The 21,718-nt window shown below is 45.5% G+C and overlaps 1 protein-coding gene and 1 long non-coding RNA gene across 2 annotated transcripts in view; one reads left to right on the top strand and one right to left on the bottom strand.

Moving 5' to 3' along the window:
- LOC130297461 (uncharacterized) overlaps nucleotides 1-21,718 on the bottom strand; it is a 188,646-nt gene that overhangs the window by 2,832 nt on the left and 164,096 nt on the right. The window contains exon 4 of the long non-coding RNA XR_008849529.1: nucleotides 1,970-2,077. This is a non-coding gene — a long non-coding RNA (uncharacterized LOC130297461). The remainder of the gene's footprint in view (nucleotides 1-1,969; nucleotides 2,078-21,718) is intronic.
- DLGAP4 (DLG associated protein 4) overlaps nucleotides 1-21,718 on the top strand; it is a 201,823-nt gene that overhangs the window by 39,498 nt on the left and 140,607 nt on the right. The window lies entirely within an intron of this gene.

Below are 21,718 nucleotides of genomic sequence, written 5' to 3'. Positions count from 1 at the left end.
GCAATGCTATCCAACCTCTCGCTCTACAGCTGATATGAAACTCCAACTTTACCGTGTCCTGACAGCCTGGGAGTTACATCTTCACGACAGCCGGAGAACCACAAGTTGGAGACCATTGTCCTAGGGGATAAAATCTCAGAGTTTTTGTTGTTAATTAAGTTATCACATAAATAATGCAAACCTCTAGCTTTTCCGAATGTAATGTAAAGTCAATATATCTTTGTAAATTATAAATGACCTTCATGTTTTGTGGAGGGATTACCATTGGCACAATACTGTAAGTGTAACAATAAGTTAAAGGGGTACTTCACCCCTAGACATCTTATCCCCTATTGAAAAAATAGGGGATAAGATGTCTGATCGCGGGGGAGCCCCGCAATCTCCCTGCTGCACCCAGCGTTGATTTAGAAAGTCGGGGGCAGCTGGAGGGTCATGACGTCACAGCCATGCCCCCTCAATGCAAATCTATGGGAAGGGGCGTGACGGCCATCACGCCCCCTCCCATTGACTTGCATTGAGGGGGCATGGCTGTGATGTCACAAGCAGGACGGAGTCTAGGGGCAGAGTACCCCTTTAAATAGTTGATGTATGGATGCCCAAGTTTGGAATCAGGGTGCATAACTTTGCAACAGGGCCCAGGAACGCCTCTATATGCCTCTCCATGGTACTACTGATGCTAGTAATGGGTTAGGACTGTAACAAGTTCACATTTTTTTTTAAAGGGGTACTCCGCCCCTAGACATCTTATCCCCTATCGAAAGGATAGGGGATAAGATGTCAGATAGCGGGGGTCCCGCCGCTGGGGACCGCCGGGATCTCGGCTGCAGCACCCACCTGTTGCGGCTTCTGGCAGCACTGGAGGCTCTCATCCTAACGCCTCACGACCACGGTGACGGGAGATCGTGACGCCACGACTCCGCCCCCGTGTGACGCCCCCTCCCATAGACTTGCATTGAGGGGCGGGGCTTGACGTCACATAGGGCGGGGTCGTGATGTCACGATCTCATGTCACCGTGGCCCCCTCCCATAGACTTGCATTGAGGGGCGGGGCTTGATGTCACACAGGGGCGGAGTCGTGACATCACGATCTCATGTCACCGTGGCCAGCGTTTCCGGAAGCCGCAACAGGTGGGTGCTGCAGCCGAGATCCCGGGGGTCCCCAGCGGCGGGACCCCCGCGATCTGACATCTTATCCCCTATTACAGAATAAGAGACAGATAAATAGTATAACTAATGTATAACATGAATAATACATGAAAGTTATAAAAATGTCCATAAAGAAGCAAAAGATAAAGGCACTGTTTTATGAAGAAAACCCTTTTTTTTAACCTGACACCAGCCTGGTCTATGGAGCGCTGCGGTCTTGGCTTTAGAAGCCCATATCTCCAGCTGTTATCACTAGAAGCTGCGGCTGGCTAATCATTTGCCCTACAGCGGCCACAGCAGGAGAAATGTAGTATTACATAGTCATGGTTTTTAAAGGAAATGTGTCAAGTTTCCAATTTAAACATATTTATTTAGAATTTTAGTGATTTTATTTTTCTAGTTCTCCATTTTAATATAGATAGATAGATATATGTTAAAATTATTCTCGGTCTGGCCACTAAGCCTAATAATAAGCTGACACTTCCTGTGCCGTAGAGATCACTCTCCAGCAATCTTCTCCTTATTATCGCGGATAGGAGTATAATAAAGCGGTGACACCAGTAGATAGATAAAATGGAGTCAGGCCATTTACAATAGATGATAGTCAGGGTTCAGCCCATCCCTGCACAATGACCTCTGTAAAGGTCACAGAGCATGCCTAGAACATCCATAGAAGTCTCTTGTTTCCTATATTCATGGGGCTACTGTAAAGCATATTTCTAAATATAATGTAGAACAATGGCAATATGGCTGCCCCTATAATAATGTACAAAAAAATTGAAATAGAAACAGAAGAACATATTTCAGTAAATTTATGGCTTACCATGTAATACTTGGATAAATCAGGTCCATCAGAGCAAGATCTGCTTGCTAAAAGATCGGGGTCCCCGAACATTGGACCCCCTCTAAACACTACTTCTGGGAAGACAACCTATAAGTAAAAGATAAACCATGTACATATGTATTTATTTTGAGTTATCTCTAAAGTTTGAGTAATTTTTGCTATTTTATATATGGAAGTTAAAATTATTTTCCCAGATTTCTATTTCATAAACCCGTAACCTTACCATACCGAGCCCGGCAGTAACCGGGGGACTCTATAATTATTATAGGCTGCAAGGAAGAGGCTTAATTGATTGCACCGGTATGCAACATTTCTGAGCAATTTAAGATGTAGCTTAAAAATAGAAGTATAGGGGAGAGAGATGCCTCTTCAGCTATAAGTGATGATAATATTAAAAGGAAATTCTACTAAAAGCATCATTTTAAAGGGGTAATCCCGTGGAAAACTTTTTTTTTTTTAAATCAACTGGTGCCAGAAAGTCGAAACAGAGCAAAATGGAATCACAAAAGGAAGGAAGCGGAGCAACTCACCCGGTCAACGGGAGACAGTCAAGCTTGTCAGGTCACGATCAGGCAACGAGAGAGCGACGCAGGGGCCTGACGAAGCACCACAAGGTGCGATACAGCTGTGGCCCGATGCCTGATTCCCCCCCGTTCCAGCTTCCGCCTCCCCGCTCCTTCGTTGCCTGATCGTGACCTGACAAGCTTCACTGTCTCCCGTTGACCGGTTAAGTTGCTCCACTTCTTTTTGTGATTCCTAAAAAGGTCTAATGTTGCCACATTCTGCACCAAATGTAATACGGCACTGCCTTAAAGGGGTACTCCTGTGGAAAACTTTTTTTTAAAAATCAACTGGTGCCAGAAAGTTAAACAGATTTGTAAATCACTTCTATTAAAAAATCTTAATCCTTCCAGTACTTTTTAGGGGCTGTATACTAAAGAGAAATCCAAAAAAGAAATGCATTTCCTCTGAGGTCATGACCACAGTGCTCTCTGCTGACCTCTGCTGTCCATTTTAGAAACTGTCAAGAGCAGGAGAAAATCCCCATAGCAAACAGATGCTGCTCTGGACAGTACCTAAAATGGACAGCAGAGGTCAGCAGAGAGCACTGTGGTCATGACATCAGAGGAAATGCATTTCTTTTTTGGATTTCTCTTTAGTATACAGCCCCTAAAAAGTACTGAAAGGATTAAGATTTTTTAATAGAAGTGATTTACAAATCTGTTTAACTTTCTGGCACCAGTTGATTTAAAAAAAAAGTTTTCCACAGGAGTACCCCTTTAAGGCAGTGCCGTATTACATTTGGTGCAGAATGTGGCAACATTAGACCTTTTTAGGAATCACAAAAAGAAGTGGAGCAACTTAACCGGTCAACGGGAGACAGTGAAGCTTGTCAGGTCACGATCAGGCAACGAAGGAGCGGGGAGGCGGAAGCTGGAACGGGGGGGAATCAGGCATCGGGCCACAGCTGTATCGCACCTTGTGGTGCTTCGTCAGGCCCCTGCGTCGCTCTCTCGTTGCCTGATCGTGACCTGACAAGCTTCACTGTCTCCCGTTGACCGGGTGAGTTGCTCCGCTTCCTTCCTTTTGTGATTCCATTTTGCTCTGTTTCGTCGGGCGTGTAGCACCACCCATGTGAGAACATTGATTGCAAGCACTGGTTTTACTATTGAAGGTATCATCTACTAGGTCAAAGGGACAGTGCCGGATTCTTTATTTTTTTTTTTGTTTACCTTTGTAATTACATTAGACCTTTTTACTTCCTTATAAATGAAGAATAAAATTGCTTAAAATACATACAAAAAGAGTATCCTGAAATCCAGGACTAGAGAGAATAAACCAGTATAACACTGGGACAGAAGTAAGGGTTCACAGAATATAAAAGTAGTATTAGCTTAAATAGTGGCAGTGTAGGTGCACATAACAAGTGACAATCATACAAAAAAGAGTGACAAAAACATTATATTGTACAGTATAAATACCAAGTGGCTGGAGAAATACCAAGTGGCTGGAGAAATACCAAGGGGCCACTTGGTATAAATACCAAGTGGCTAGATCGTGGGCCCTTACTGCCTGACGTTTCGCCAGGGGACTGGCTTCTTCCACTGGATTCTTTCGCCAGTCCCCTGGCGAAACGTCGGGCAGTAAGGGCCCACGATCTATTACTTCTCCAGCCACTTGGTATTTCTACTGTAGAATATTTTGTTTTTGTCACTCTTTTTTTGTATTATTGTCACTTGTTATGTGCACTTGCACTGCCACTATTTAAAGGGGTTATCCAGGAAAAAACTTTTTTTTATATATCAACTGGCTCCAGAAAGTTAAACAGATTTGTAAATTATTCTATTAAAAAAATCTTAATCCTTTCAGTACTTATGAGCTTCTGAAGTTAAGGTTGTTCTTTTCTGTCTAATTCCTCTCTGATGACACCTGTCTTGGGAAACGCCCAGTTTAGAAGCAAATCCCCATAGCAAACCTCTTCTAAACTGGGCATTTCCCGAGACAGGTGTCATCAGAGAGCACTTAGACAGAAAAGAACAACTGTTACGCCGAGCGCTCCGGGTCCCTGCTCCTCCCCGGAGCGTTTGCGGCGTTCTCCCTTCTGCAGCGCCCCGGTCAGACCCGCTGACCGGGAGCACTGCACTGACATTCGCGATGGGGATGCGATTCGCATAACGGGACGCGCCCGCTCGCGAATCGCATCCCAAGCCACTTACCTGTCCCGGTCCCCGGCTCTCATGTTCTGGCGCGCGCGGCTCCGCTCTCTAGGGCGCGCGCGCGCGCGCGCCAGCGCTCTAAGATTTAAAGGGCCAGTGCACCAATGATTGGTGCCTGGCCCAATCAGTCTAATTAGCTTCCACCTGCTCCCTGTGTATATTACCTCACTTCCCCTGCACTTCCTGGCCGGATCTTGTTGCCTTGTGCCAGAGAAAGCGTTAGTGTTGTCCAAAGCCTGTGTTCCAGATCTTCTGCTATCCACATTGACTATGAACCTTGCCGCCTGCCCCGACCTTCTGCTACGTCTGACTTTGCCTCTGTCTAGTCCTTCTGTCCCACGTCTTCTCAGCAGTCAGCGAGGTTGAGCCGTTGCCGGTGGATACGACCTGGTTGCTACCGCCGCAGCAAGACCATCCCGCTTTGCGGCCGGCTCTGGTGAAAACCAGTAGCAACCCTAGAACCGGTCCACCGACACGGTCCACGCCAATCCCTCGATGACACAGTGGATCCACATCCAGCTAGCCGAATCACAACAACAACCTTAACTTCAGAAGCTCATAAGTACTGAAAGGATTAAGATTTTTTAATAGAAGTAATTTACAAATCTGTTTAACTTTCTGGAGCCAGTTGATTTAAAAAAAAAGTTTTCCACAGGAGTACCCCTTTAAGGCAGTGCCGTATTACATTTGGTGCAGAATGTGGCAACATTAGACCTTTTTAGGAATCACAAAAAGAAGTGGAGCAACTTGATATTCTGTGAGCCCTTACTTCTGTCCCAGTGTTAGGCTGGGTTCACACTACGTTTTCTCCCATACGGGAGCGCATACGTCAGGGGGGAGCTAAAACCTTGCGCTCCCGTATGCCTTCGTATGCGCTCCCGTATGTAATTCATTTCAATGAGCCGGCCGGAGTGAAACGTTCGGTCCGGTCGGCTCATTTTTGCGCCGTATGCGCTTTTACAACCGGACCTAAAACTGTGGTCAACCACCCGGTCGTAAAAGCGCATACGGCGCAAAAATGAGCCGACCGGACCGAACGTTTCACTCCGGCCGGCTCATTGAAATGAATGACACACGGGAGCGCATACGAAGGCATACGGGAGCGCGAGGTTTTAGCTCCCCCCTGCCGTATGCACTCCCGTATGGGAGAAAACGTGATGTGAACTTAGCCTTATACTGGTTTGTTCTCTCTAGTCCTGGATTTCAGGATACTCTTTTTGTATGTATTTTAAGCAATTTTATTCTTCATTTATAAAGATAAATTTTTGGTAATCCTACAAATGCTTTTTTTCTTGTTTATATATATATATATGATTTTGGTGTGGGATTTGTTACCTTTATGAGGGATTCAATTTGTGGTTATTGTCTTTTTACTTCCTTGGAGACACTGCTTATACTCCTCTATTATAGAAGAACACTGTTCCTGGGGGAGCAACTGCAACTTAGGGAGTAAATATGGGTGTATGCAGATCCCAGGGACGTGCACACACAGACATAAAAGGGGGTTGAGCCCCTGCCCTTTTTCTACACCTGCAACTTGATGCCTTATTGACAGGCATATTATTATTGCATTTTGCTGCTATCAGTGATGTCACAGTACAGGGATAATGCGCACAGTGTCGCAGTACAGATATACACAGTGAAGTGCCCTTTTTTTTTTTTACTTGAGCCTCTGGCCTCAAAATGTCTGTGCACGTTCCTGGCAGATCCCCCTACATGTCACCATCACTACATGCACCCATAATAACCCCGAATTGCAGTAACCGTCAAGTCTGTTGTGCCTCTAGACGAGAATATAACGGTTTGCTGTTTGCATTGGAATCGCAGAAAGAATATAGATTTACGTGTAAAGTAGCGAACCAAAAGGGGAAGTTATGTATTTTGGGGGGTGGAGTTACAATTAACTTTACATCTTCGATACTTAACGGAAATAAATGTTCTGTGCAATTTGGTACCAGGTACTAAAGAGGACTAATGGAAACGGAATTAGATGCTGGAAATGTCACCGGGTGCAACTTACATGAATGTCATATGTATTTTTAACGCGAAAGAATAGTACATGATCATTTTAGCGAGACCTTACAATTTGTGTTGTGACTCAGGCCATGTGCACACAGCAGAGGCTGTGCTGCGGCAGACGGTGACCCTATGGCTCCGAAGGACAAGGCTGTAGGCACTCGGAGTGCTGCCATATGGTGCCTCCATACGTCGCTGTATTACAGATATATTCTCCATTAGAAACAATGTTTATAGAAGAACGTACGAAGAAGAATACTTCCTTAAAGAGAATGTTTTATCAGAAAATGATCTATTATTTAAATCAGGTTTTAAAGTTAACCATTCTTTGAAAATTGAAATTTTTGTGATTTTATTATTACTATTTTTTAATTTCACTATCTATATTTTATAATAATCCTGAAATCTTGTTTCTAGTCTGGCCACTTTGCCTAAAACTAAGATTACACTTCTTGTTCTGTACAGATCTCTCTCCAGCAGTCTCCTCCTTATCATCACAGACAGAATAACGGTGAAAGGTGACACCGGCGGATAGATAAGACAGGAGCAGGCCAGTTACAATAGACAATAGTCACAGCTCGCTTCCTCCCCCACCCTGCACAATAACCTATGCACAGGTCACAGAGCATGCCTAGAAAACTACCATAGAAGTCAATAGGGTCCCCACCAGTCTATTTTCCTCACGTCAATGGGGCCTACTGTAAAGCATATCTCTAAATGCTGTTAAAAAAAAAAGCTACGGCAAGATGGCTGCCACCATAATAATGTATTTGTCCATCTGCAATCTCTATGGGTTCACGATATATAATAGTTATATACCTCCCCTCCAGCTCTATCTGTAGGCAAAATGGAGATATTGTACTGGAATTGTGCAAAACATGGTAAAAAAAAAAAAAGGGAAAATCACTGCAAAAACAGTAATTATTAAGTAAATATTAAGTCATTGTTAAGCAATAATTAAGTAAAAATGTGTAAACATTTTAGGTGATTATAGGTCAAATAACTTTCTCCTCCTGGTGATATTTATTGCACTTGAGTAAGAAAACGCATGAAATCTGCACAGTGTGACCTCCAGCACTAGTAGCCTGATGAGATGACCAGCTGCACTAATCAAACACTACACCCACCAAAGACAGAATTCATGGGAAATGTAGGCTGCATTACAGAACCCACATCATTGTTCACCTGTAAAGCAAAATGGAGCTGATCCCATGCATGCCACAGAAAAAGAGGTAAACAAAAGGCATACACAGGAACCTCCACATTATTATAAAATAATAGCCTATATGTTGCACTATATAAGCAAAAAAAAAAAAAAAAATTACCAGAATGCTAAACTAGGGCGGTAATATAGGGGACGGCAGTGGCTTGGATGTGCATAGCGGGAGTAGTAATAAAAAAGTGAGATGAGGGAGAATGTCAAGTAAAGCGTGCAGTTCTCCTATATACAGACATTTAATCCTGTTAATGATATTAATTAAGAAGCAGTAAGGGGTCTGATTTCTGTTCCGAGAGCTTAGAAAAAAGACCAAATGAAGTACATGAGAGGGATAGAGTGCAAGATGAAAGGAATCAGATAGGGAGGGGGGGAGAGTGCTACAAGGGTCAATATACTGAAGTGGCACAGATGTAGAATACATTATTGACTTGTCTTCTTTATGGGCTTACTGTAGTGTTTTCCAACCAGGGTGCCTCCAGATGTTGCAAAACTACAACTCCCTGCATGCCCGGACAGCCTTTGGCTGTCCGGGCATGCTGGGAGTTATAGTTTTGCAACAGCTGTAGGCACCCTGGTTGGGAAACATTGGCTTACTGATATGTTCTAAACTGTATAACACCACCAACCAAGTACTGGCTATATTAAAGGGGTACTCCCGTGGAAAACTATTTTTTTTTTTAATTATTTTTATTAACTGGTGCCAGAAAGTTAAACAGATTTGTAAATTACTTCTATTAAAAAATCTTAATACTTCCAGTAATTTTTAGGGGCTGTATACTACAGAGGAAATGCTTTTCTTTTTGGATTACTCTTCTGTCACGACCACAGTGCCCTCTGGTGACCTCTGCTGTCCATTTTAGGAACTGTCCAGAGCAGCATATGTTTGCTAGCGGGATTTTCTCCTGCTCTGGACAGTTCCTAAAATGGTCAGCAGAGAGCACTGTGGTCGTGACAGAAGAGAAATCCAAGAAGAAAAGCATTTCCTCTGTAGTATATAGCCCCTAAAATGTACTGGAAGGATTAAGATTTGTTAATAGAAGTAATTTACAAATCTATTTAACTTTCTGGCACTAGTTGATTTAAAAAAAAAAAGGTTTCCACGGGAGTACCGATTTAATGATGCCACAATGGGTTCACTCCAACAATATATACCAACAAAAGAACCAATTATGTAAAATAACAAGTTTTTTAGACATATATCAAAATAGACATACATTTAAAAATAGATGGAAACATTAAAATACAGGCACTGGAAGTGACAAATACAGATGACTGAAGATGGGTACGGATGTCAAATAAAAACATGGAATACAGGGTTGACCATAGGTCTGTATAAGACAGTCGGCTCTCTCATAAGAAACATCAATCAACAAAAGGGAATAATGATATAAAATGGACAGATAAGGCTGGGTTCACACTGTGGAATTTCTGGGCAGAATTTCTGCCGGAGATGGAGCCGGTGGCACTAGGACCGCGTGGACTACATTGCCGTCCCCACAGATGGCATTGCATTTCTGAGCAGATCTCCCAAAAGATCCACCCAGAAATGCATTGCCATCTATGGGGACGGCAATGCAGGCTGCCCAGTCCTAGCGCCGCCGGCTCGATCTCCGGCAGAAATTCTGCCCAGATATTCCACAGTGTGAACCTAGCCTAAGCCAGCCATAGAGGAAACAATGGACCAAGAGGACTGGAAAAAGAAAAGAGAAAAGCAGCCATCTAACCAAAGAACTACCTGCCATGCCCCCTGATGAAGCCTGATGTGAAACGTACGTTGGGGTTGGAGCTGGTAGTTGGCAATATGCATGGTAGGTAGTTCTTTGGTTAGATGGCTGGTTTTCTCTTTTCTTTTTCCAGTCCTCTTGGTCCATTGTTTCCTCTATGGTTGGCTTATCTCTCCATTTTATATCATTGTTCCCTTTTGTTGACTGATGTGACAAGTTGATTAAAATGATTCTGACTGCTGATCAATATATATTAATACTTATATATTTATATGCCATTTCAAATCCTGAAAAAAGATATTTGTTACCTACTCTTAACCTACGGTATATATCCAGCTTGTTATCTGCTCGTGACTAAGAAAAAGACCTTGGAATGAGGCCAAGAGAACCAAGATAAGAAGAGGAATTGGAAGTTTAGAGACAAAATATGGCCAAGAGAGAAACAAATGCTAATATGCTAATGTATACAGACACAAAACTCAAATAACCAATCAAAATATAACATGACGATTCTGACGTGATAACTAACCTCCCCTTTTTGTCAAATGTAAAAACCTATGTACTTCTGTGGAATAAACAGAACTCTTTCTCATAACACTTGGGCACTCTCTGAGTTTTCTTGCTGAGAAAGAGTTTATACCAACATTTTGTCTGGTGTATATTTCTTTATGTCGACACTCAGCAGTATACAGCAGCAGTCACGCACATTTTAAGGCCTTATCCACAACCATCCTTGACAGATGTATCTTATGAGATATGTTCTACACCGCCTGTTCTATACAGACCTATGGTCCTACCTGTATTCCATGTTATTATGTGCCATCCGTTCAGTCATCTGTATTTGTTACTTCCAGTGCCTGAATTTTAATGTTTCCATTTATTTTTTAATGTATGTCTATTTTGATATATGTCTAATAAACTTGTTATTTTACATAATTGGTTCTTTTGTTGGTATATAATGTTCTAAACAGTCATGCCCATGCAACATGTATTCTGTACACTTCTATACGCTTATTGCAATGTATAACACCCAGCAAAGATGGCCTCCTTTTCCTTTATAAAGATCAGATAGCAAGCTCGCTATCTTTTATCATGCATGCTCTATATACCGTACACCGCCGCAGTTTTTCCGATGTGCCTGATACACAAAGGCTCTGTGTGCTCAATGCACACATGCATACGTGTGCTGCATAATGTGATGGGCGGCTGTGCTACAGCTCTATACGTCTCTATTTGGAACAGGCAGCTATAAAGTATTCATGTAGCATTTCGCTATTGCGGATTAAACTACCGTCTCTTTAAGACGCTATTACTTAACTGTAATGTATTACAAAAAGCTATATATTACCGGGATGAATAATACACCCGAAATAGCTGGAATGTTTATACCACTTCTAAATATATCCAACTGGCTTTCGATGATTCTGTTTAAGCAGATTGTCGTGTACAAGGAGATAGGTGGCAAGAACACTTGTGTTTGCAGATTTGTATATATCGGTATATTTGGGTTTGGACTTTATGACAATGGCTGTATCAGGGTATTTACTCTTTGCGGCATTAGATATAGAGTCGATTTTTAGGCCCTGGACCTATAAAGGGAGGCCCAAAATGTCCACCTTCTCTATATGAGGAGACAATTAGTAGAAATAATGTCCCAGTTGCGGGTACTGTAAAAGATTTTGCATTAAGGCCAAGATACGTTAACCCCTTAACCACCTATGACATACAGTTACGTATTGTGGTCATTAAAGGGGTACTCTGCCCCTAGACATCTTATCCCCTATCCAAAGGAAAGTGGATAAGATGTCTGATCATATGGATCTCACCACTGGGGACACCCGCGATCTCGGCTGCGGCACCCCAGACATCCGGTGCACAGAACGAACTTCACCCCGTGCCAGATGACTGGCTATGTGGGGCGGAGGCTGGTGGGGTCACGCCCCCGTGATCAGATATCTTATCCCCTAGCCTTTGGATAGGGGATAAGATGTCTAGGGGTGGAGTACCCCTTTAAGGAGGTATAGAAAGGGCTTATAAGCTTTGAACTCACTATACTAGTGACTACTGGCTGCTTTTAGCAGCTGGCAGCCGCCAATAGTCTGTACAGAGCAATCTCCATTGCCAGCAATTTTAACAGTTTTAATGCCGCTGTCAACGGTTGTCAAAGGGGAACTCCGGAGTAATGATTTATTTTTTTTTTAAATCAACATGCGCCAGAAAGTTATACTGTACAGATTTGTAAATTACTTCTATTTAAAAATCTTAATCGTTCCAGTACTTATCAGCTGCTGTATACTACAGAGGAAGTTGTGTAGTTCTTTCCAGTCTGACCACAGCGCTCTCTGCAGCAGCCGTTGGCTGTCCGGGCATGCTGGGAGTTGTAGTTTTGCAACAGCTGGAGTCAACCTGGTTGGGAAACACTGGCCTAGGTTTATCTTTCTGTGGAATCTTTATGTCTTCCTGGGAATCTTTTAAATAGGGTTTATATGGCCTAGAGTCTCCACAGTGAGTGACACTAGCCGCCATCTTTCCTCTATCCCACCGCTTAAGTTGTGAGGTAAAGATGAACCATGTGATGTATGTGAGAGATTTGTGGCACCAGAACGGGAGACATAATAATAAATGAGAAGGGTTTTACAAAGTGGGGAACAAAACAATATGAATTATTCAAACCCCACATTATTATTAAGACACCCACCCCCCAATAGTGCGCAAAAGATATACCAGACAAGAGAACTCCCCAAAACATGACATATGGAACCCTATACATTTTGGTGGTGGTGTCAAAAGCATCAGCAAATATTTAATGAAACCTATTTAAGAAGTGGTCTTCTGTGTGTGTGTGTGTGTGGGGGGGGGGGGGGGGTCTTCTTAACCCCTTAAAGGGCCACTCTGGTGGAAAACATTTTTTTTTTTTTAAAGTCAACTGGTGCCAGAAAGTTAAACAGATTTGTAAATGACTTCTATTAGGGTACATTCAGACGAGCGGATTTACATTCAGACGAGCGGACCTCTGTATACTGCCTTTACATTTGCCTGCTCGGAGCGGCAATATGCCGCTATGTGCATACACACTGAAGCGATGTGCGAGTCGCCACGCATGCGCGGTGTACTCGCACACATCGCGGCCGCCTCCCCTGCTCTATGAGCTAGGCCGAGAGCTGCCACGATGTCCGAGTATACTGCGCATGCGCGCAGCGACTCACACATCGCAGTGTGTCTGCTCGTAGCTGTGTATTGCCGCTCCGAGCAGGCACATGTAAAAGCAGCATATAGAGGTCCTTCAGCGGCGGATCCGCAGCGTAAAATACGCTGTAAATCTGCTCGTCTGAACGTACCCTAATAGAAGTCATTTACAAATCTGTTTAACTTTCTGGCACCAGTTGATTTAAAAAAAAAATGTCAGGAACTGTCCAGAGCAGGAGAAAATCCGCATTGCAAACCTATTCTGGTCTGGACAGTTTCTGACACGGACAGAGGTGTCAGCAGAGAGCACTGTGGACAAGACAAAAAAGAAATTCAAAAAGAAAAGAATTTCCTTTGTAGCAAACAGCTGCTAAAAAGTAATGGAAGGGTAAAGATTTTTTAATAGAAATAATTTACAAATCTGTTTAACTTTCTGGCACCAGTTGATAAAAAAAATAAAAATAAAATGTTTTCCACCGGAGTACCCCTTTAACCCCTTAAGGACCCTTGACGTACGCGTACATCATGACACCCTGGTACTTAACCCCTTATTAACGTATATTTATGTCCTGCGCCGGCTCCCACGATATGAAGCGGGATCGCGCCGCGATCCCGCATCATATCGCGTAGGTCCCGGCACTCATCAACGGCCGGGACCCGCGGCTAATATCACACATCGCCGATCGCGGCGATGTGCGGTATTAACCCCTTAGAAGCGGCGGTCAAAGCTGACCGCCGCTTCTAAAGTGAAAGTGAAAGTGACCCGGCTGCTCAGTCGGGCTGTTCGGGACCGCTGCGGTGAAATCGCGGCGTCCCGAACAGCTTACAGGACACCAGGAGGGCCCTTACCTGCCTCCACGGTGTACAATCGACGAATGACTGCTTTTTTATTTTTCTGTATACGGAGCTGTATGGGGGATCATTTTTTGCACCGTGATCTGTAGTATTTGTCGATACGCCTTTTGCCTATATGTGACTTTTTAAACACTTTTTGTTCTTTTTTTATTTTAATTTTTTTTGGAATACCATGTGAGCAAAAAATCAGAAATGTTGGTATTTTGGAACGTTGCGCCCTTCACGGTACAGGATCATAAACATTATGTTTTATTGGTTCTACCACATTTAATTTGATTCATTTTTTGGGGTTTTATTTTGTTAGTTTTTTTTTTTTTTTTAAATGGGAAAAGAGGTTGATTTAAATTTTTATTAGGGGATGAGCTTATGTGTGTTTAAAAAAATATTTTTTTAATTATTTTATGTATACTTTTTAAGTCCTATAGATAACTTTTTCATGCCTATTTAGATTCCCTAACACTGAATAATGCTATGCTATTGCATAACATTATTCAGTGTTATCCATAATCTACTGATCCACCACATCTACTGATCCACCAGTGATCTACTGCCCCAGCATGCTCTATCAGCAATTGCCAGGACCCACACAGAGCAGGGGAGGGTACCTTCGGCAGGCAAACAAACCGATCGGACCCCCGGATACATGTTGAAGGGGTGCCGCCCGAATACATGTTGCAGGGGTGCCGATTGGTTGACATTGTCAATTAAGGGGTTCGGGATTGCCATGTTGATAGCAGCCATCACTTACAGTTTATGAAACTGGAGGGGCAAGCTGTGCATAACTAGCTTGCCCCCTGACTGGTGAGCAGTAAGGGGTTAAGAAATATACAGGCAAGGTTTTAGCCCCCTCCCCTGCCTGTAAAACTTGCCAGTGCCCATAGTGGTATGTCCCATGGGTGGGGGGGAAGGAGTGCACCAATCAGGGGTTCAATAGTTTCCCGGGCTTTCAGGGGCCCTCCCCTGGGTATTTATAGCTGTGGTGCCTCCCTTCCCCCCTCAATCTGCCCAGGACCCGGAATTTTGCTGCCGGTTGGTGAGTGTCTGCCCCTTATTTATGGCCCGGATGGAGCAGGAGGGTGAGGGCTGGCATGCTCGAAGCACAGCTCTGCGTCCACTTCATAGACTGAATGCCACTCAGGACATAAATGTACATCCTGGTGCGTTAAGTACCAGGGCACCAGGACGTACATTTACGTCCATCGTCCTTAAGGTGTTAAAGAGAATTTCCGCTCTTCATAATTTATGAAAATTCATGGATGTGGACGAGGTCTTTTCAAAGAGGTGGTCTTTTGGAGAGGTTTAACTTAATATTAATTTGACAAAAGTCCAGAAATTCCTGGACAGTCCATAAAAATAGAGAACTTTTTGTTTCCAGTGCCCGTGATTTTGTTGAGACTGTTGGTGCTTTAGTAGGTCGTTGTGGTTGTAATTATCATCATGTTACAGCTCAGATTTATGCTTTTATGTCAGTTTATATAGCTATAGCCATGTATACCTGTAATCTTTAGGATTTAGGTTTTCCAGTTTGTTTGTTAAAGAGAAAAAAAAATAAAAATTTGGTCGCCCATGATTTTTGAATTAGTTGTCAAGAAATAAAAAAAGGATAATTCAGGTTGGCAACCCCGATACTGTCTGGAGAGGAGTTTATATTCTGCCTCCGTGTAGCAGATGGAGATGATAAAATTGTGAAAGTGCACACAGTATATTTATGGGCCACAGTTGTCCAGGAAATATAGATACACAAATTATTTTTCACACTATATTTCTACTTGGCAGTTTTTTGGGTAGCTGCCACTGCAGTTTTTGAGCCAAAGCCAGAAGTGGATCCAGCAAGAAGGAGAAGTATAAGTCCTTGCTTTAGATTTCCTGCTACTTTGAATACACGTCTTACCAAAAACAATGCATTTGGCTGTCCTGGCATGCTGAGAGTTGTAGTTTTGCAACAGCTGGAGGCACACTGGTTGGGAAACACTGCTCTGTATGGAGGATTTTTTAGATTCCCATACGCATTAGGTCTTTGCTTGCAATTTTCATCAATGATATTATGGGGGGGGAAAGGTCATTTAGTCTTTTTGTTTCTTTTGCTGTCTGTTCAAATAATTGACTCTGGAAGTGTCTGGCAGCAGCTTATACACTAGTTTAACTGAAATAATAAGCACTTTCTGACTGACAGTTAACCTGTATATATGGACTTTCTAAGGCTCGGTTCACACTGCGGAATCTCCAGGCAGAACATTTCCGCCCGGAGATTCCGAGTGCGGCCAGTGCCGACTGAATCAGTCGGTGCTAGGACCGCGTGGACACTGCAGTCTCCAATAGACTGCAATGTGTTCTGCGAGTATTTCCGCCTGAAGAATGAGCAACGACATTCTTCAGGCGGAAATTTTCAAGCAAATTTTCCGTTCACAAATTCCGCTTCAAGAATTCCGAAGTGTGAATTTGTGAACGGAAACCCATTCACTATACTATACATTTTAGTAAGCAGAAATTCTACAGTATGAACCTAGCCTTAGGGTCTATTTACACGGCAGAATTTCCGCTTGCGGAATTCTGCCTCAAATTAAAGTCCATAGACTTCAATGGGATTCCGCGCTCCCATTCACACTTCTGAATTTCTGCTTGCGGATATTCAGAAGTGTGAATAGCCCCTTAGTCATACCTACTCTATCTCCTACTTCGCTGTGCTTCTTCCCTCCCCATACACAGTTACCATTCCTTCTTCTTTCCGTTCCTACTTATTATACTGTATCCTCTCTTCCTATTATGTGCAAACCATTATTTACCATTTTTAGCACAATCCTCCCAAGAGACCCTAAGAACCCTTCCTAAGATTTTTGACCATATTGCATGTTTGGTCCGCTGTTTTATCTTCTCCTATTCCTGCTAGGTACCATCTAATTTTTTTATTGCCTTCTCTTACAGAAATAGTAAAAAATAAAAATGCTGTCCTGTCGGATGACATTTCTCTGGACCTTACCTTCTCAGTCAATCCATTTTTCTCTATAGCTCTTTATACCCCTGAAGCTTAATATTCCATGTTTTATTATTCCTTTCCAGAGTTGCCACTTTCAGCTATTTCTGTTCTTGCTCAGTGACCCCATTTTATGCCTTTAGAGTTTTGTAGAACTTTACATTTTCTTGTTAGTTGCAGCCTTTCTTTAAAGTTCCTTAGCTAAATTTCCTCCTATTATCGCTTTTCTATGTCACCCATATGTGTTATACCTGTGTGTGTGTGTATATATATATATATATATACACACAGTATATGTATATATATATATATATATATATATATATGTGTGTGTGTGTGTGTGTGTGTGTGTAAAAGAGGACAGATATCCCAGGATTTTTCTTTCCATAAATATAGAGCTTAGCTCACCCAAGCATATAGGTGTCAGGATCCGGACTGGTATGCGGAGAGGACACGGGTGGTGGATCCTCTGTGTCAGTGAGGAGATGGCGTGGGCCGTACCAGGGGAACGGAATCTAAGGGGTTACTGTTTTTCACCAGAGCCCGCCGCAAAGTGGGATGGACTTGCAGTGGCAGGTAACCCCCAGGTCGTTCCACCCGATAGCGACTCAACCTCACTGACAGCTGAGACAGGTGCGGTACACAAGGGCAATGCAAGAGCAAGGTCGGACGTAGCAGAAGGTCTGGGCAGGCAGCAATGGTTCGTAGTCAGGGGCAACGACAAGGGTCTGGATACACAGGTATTGGAACACCCAGAAACACTTTCTCAGGGCACAAGGCAACAAGATCCGGCAGGGACAGGAAGGGGAAGTGGGTTTTTATGGAGTGGGAAGTGCTTTGGAACTAATTGGGCCAGTCACCAATTGATGGTGCACTGGCCCTTTAAATCTGAGAGACCCGGCGCGCACACGCCCTAGAGAACGGGGCCGCACGCGTCGTGACTGAGCAGAAGGACGGGGTTGGTAAGAGACACTGGATGCGACCCACGGGCGGGCACGTCCCACCGCGGGGATCGCATCCCCGCCGAGGGACATAGAGCAGCGCTCCCGGTCAGACTCGCAGACCGTAGCGCTGCAAGCAGAGGAGTAACACGGCGAGCGCTCCGGAGGGGAAGAGGGGCCCGGAGTGCTCGGCGTTACAATAGGTCTATGTCTAATATAGACCATGATGAGGACCACAATGGAGAAAGCATTTAGACAGTTCCATGCTTCTGGGTTTGAGAGATTACAACAATCTGTAAAAATAGTTTAAATTGATCCTTACATTTATCACTACTATTCACTAGTTTTGGGCACCGGTGCACAAGAAAAGCATAGTTGAGCTTGAGTGGGTCCTAGCAACATGTTAAAAGTTTTGATTAGTAGGGGCCTGAGTGTTGAGACCTCCACTGATGAAAAAAGCAAGCCAGGGCGAAGAACATAATCGAGACACTCTCTATAAACGTACATTGTGAGCATGTCTCAATCATATGACACAGAGCTGGGAAAGCAGGGGCTAAGGGCAGACTTCACGCCTCGTTCTCCAGATCGGTGGAGGTCTGAACTGTCACGATGCCGGCTGGCAGGAGGTGGATCCTCTGTGCCAGAGAGGGATAGCGAGGACCGTGCTAGTGGACCGGTTCTAAGACACTACTGGTTTTCACCAGAGCCCGCCGCAAAGCGGGATGGTCTTGCTGCGGCGGTAGTGACCAGGTCGTATCCACTAGCAACGGGTCACCTCTCTGGCTGCTGAAGATAGGCGAGGTACAAGGGAGTAGGCAGAAGCAAAGTCGGACGTAGCAGAAGGTCGGGGGCAGGCGGCAAGGTTGGTAGTCAGGGGAGATAGCAGAAGTTCTGGTACACAGGTTTTTAAACACACAAAACGCTTTCACTAGGCACAAGGGCAACAAGATCCGGCAAGGAAGTGCATGGGAGGAGGTTAGATATAGTCAGGGACCAGGTGGGAGCCAATTAAGCTAATTGGGCCAGGCACCAATCATTGGTGCACTGGCCCTTTAAGTCTCAGGGAGCTGGCGCGCGCGCGCCCTAGAGAGCGGAGCCGCGCGCGCCAGCACATGACAGCAGGGGACGGGAACGGGTAAGTGACCTGGGATGCGATTCGCGAGCGGGCGCGTCCCGCTGTGCGAATCGCATCCCCAACGGCCATGACAGAGCAGCGCTCCCGGTCAGCGGGACTGACCGGGGAGCTGCAGGGAGAAAGGCGCCGTGAGCGCTCCGGGGAGGAGCGGGGGCCCGGAGCGCTAGGCGTAACAGTACCCCCCCCCTTAGGTCTCCCCTTCTCTTTGTCCGGTAACTGCCTCCCCTGGGATGAGGACACCGGGAAAGGATGGAGGGATTCCTCAACGGCAGGCAGAACCGCAGGAGTAGGAATGGGGAGAGAGGGCAGAGGGCGAGACCTGGCACGGGGCAGTGTGACACCAGGACGAGGGCCATGAGGGGACACAGAGGCTTGCCTGATGGGACTGGGAGGGGGGGAGGGGCATTTCCTGTGGCAGGCAGAGTCCTTAATGACCTTAAGGGGACCGGATACAGGAGGAACCACAGGGTCACGGCAGGGAGTACTGGGAACCGGTTGAAGGCAGTCCTTGGAACAAGAGGGACCCCAACTCTTGATCTCCCCAGTGGACCAATCCAGGGTTGGGGAATGGTGTTGAAGCCAGGGTAGTCCAAGGAGAACTTCAGAAGTGCAATTAGGAAGGACAAAAAATACAATTTCCTCGTGATGAGGTCCGATGCACATTAGGAGGGGCTCCGTGCGGTAACGCACGGTGCAATCCAACCTGGCTCCGTTGACCGCGGAAATGTGGAGTGGCTTGACAAGACGGGTCACCGGAATGCGGAATTTATTCACAAAGGACTCCCGAATAAAATTCCCAGAAGCTCCAGAGTCCAGGCAGGCCACGGCTGAGAGGGGAGAGCTGGCTGAAGTAGAAATCCGAACAGGCACCGTGAGACGTGGAGAAGCCGACTTGGCATCAAGAGACGCCACACCCACGAGAGCTGGGTGCGAGCGTGCGTTTCCCAGACGTGGAGGACGGATTGGGCAATCCACCCAAAAATGTTCAGTACTGGCACAGTACAGACAAAGATTCTCTTCCTTACGGCGATTCCTCTCTTCCAGGGTCAGGCGAGACCGATCCACTTGCATGGCCTCCTCGGCGGGAGGCCTAGGCGCAGATTGCAGTGGAGACTGTGGGAGAGGTGTCCAGAGATCTAAGTCTTTTTCCTGGCGGAGCTCTTGATGCCTCTCAGAAAAACGCATGTCAATGCGAGTGGCTAGATGAATGAGTTCATGCAGGTTAGCAGGAGTCTCTCGTGCGGCCAGAACATCTTTAATGTTGCTGGATAGGCCTTTTTTAAAGGTCGCGCAGAGAGCCTCATTATTCCAGGATAGTTCAGAAGCAAGAGTACGGAATTGTATGGCGTACTCGCCAACGGAGGAATTACCCTGGACCAGGTTCAGCAGGGCAGTCTCAGCAGAAGAGGCTCGGGCAGGTTCCTCAAAGACACTTCGAATTTCCGAGAAGAAGGAGTGTACAGAGGCAGTGACGGGGTCATTGCGGTCCCAGAGCGGTGTGGCCCATGACAGGGCTTTTCCAGACAGAAGGCTGACTACGAAAGCCACCTTAGACCTTTCAGTAGGAAACTGGTCCGACATCATCTCCAAGTGCAGGGAACATTGCGAAAGAAAGCCACGGCAAAACTTAGAGTCCCCATTAAATTTGTCCGGCAAGGACAGGCGGAGGCTAGGAGCGGCCACTCGCCGCGGAAGGGGTGCAGGAGCTGGGGGAGGAGATGGTTGTTGCTGCTGTAGCTGTGACTGTACTTGCTGTAGTTGTGACTGGAGTTGCTGTGTCATGGTGGTCAAGTACGACAGCTGGTGATCTTGTTGGGCGATCTGACGAGCTTGCTGGGCGACCAGCGTAGGGAGGTCAGCGACAACTGGCAGAGGAACTTCAGCGGGATCCATGGCCGGATCTACTGTCACGATGCCGGCTGGCAGGAGGTGGATCCTCTGTGCCAGAGAGGGATAGCGAGGACCGTGCTAGTGGACCGGTTCTAAGACACTACTGGTTTTCACCAGAGCCCGCCGCAAAGCGGGATGGTCTTGCTGCGGCGGTAGTGACCAGGTCGTATCCACTAGCAACGGGTCACCTCTCTGGCTGCTGAAGATAGGCGAGGTACAAGGGAGTAGGCAGAAGCAAAGTCGGACGTAGCAGAAGGTCGGGGGCAGGCGGCAAGGTTCGTAGTCAGGGGAGATAGCAGAAGTTCTGGTACACAGGTTTTTAAACACACAAAACGCTTTCACTAGGCACAAGGGCAACAAGATCCGGCAAGGAAGTGCATGGGAGGAGGTTAGATATAGTCAGGGACCAGGTGGGAGCCAATTAAGCTAATTGGGCCAGGCACCAATCATTGGTGCACTGGCCCTTTAAGTCTCAGGGAGCTGGCGCGCGCGCGCCCTAGAGAGCGGAGCCGCGCGCGCCAGCACATGACAGCAGGGGACGGGAACGGGTAAGTGACCTGGGATGCGATTCGCGAGCGGGCGCGTCCCGCTGTGCGAATCGCATCCCCAACGGCCATGACAGAGCAGCGCTCCCGGTCAGCGGGACTGACCGGGGAGCTGCAGGGAGAAAGGCGCCGTGAGCGCTCCGGGGAGGAGCGGGGGCCCGGAGCGCTAGGCGTAACATGAACATTCAAAAATGTTAACACTTTACTAGGACCTGTCAAATGTTTCTCCAAAACTAGGACAAACAAACAGACAAATAGCCCCCCCCAACCCCCCAAACCCCCCCCCCCAAACCCCCCCCCCGTGTGAAATTCTCCAACAATAAAATAATATAGAAACATAGAATGTGTCGGCACATTATAACTGTATAAACGTATGAAGAATCAATACAGAGATCTCTCCCATGATCTGTTTGTATCCAACATTGTTCCATTCTCTACGTCTAAAGAAAAGAATGTTTCTACATCAACATAGAAGAGGATTGTAACTCTGCCTGACATAACCACCGGGTTACTTTTTCTCTGTCCTGCT

The sequence above is a fragment of the Hyla sarda genome, chromosome 13 (assembly GCF_029499605.1).
Source record: "Hyla sarda isolate aHylSar1 chromosome 13, aHylSar1.hap1, whole genome shotgun sequence".
NCBI classification, from domain to species: Eukaryota; Metazoa; Chordata; class Amphibia; order Anura; family Hylidae; genus Hyla; species Hyla sarda.
This window is presented reverse-complemented; position numbering and strand designations above follow the sequence as displayed.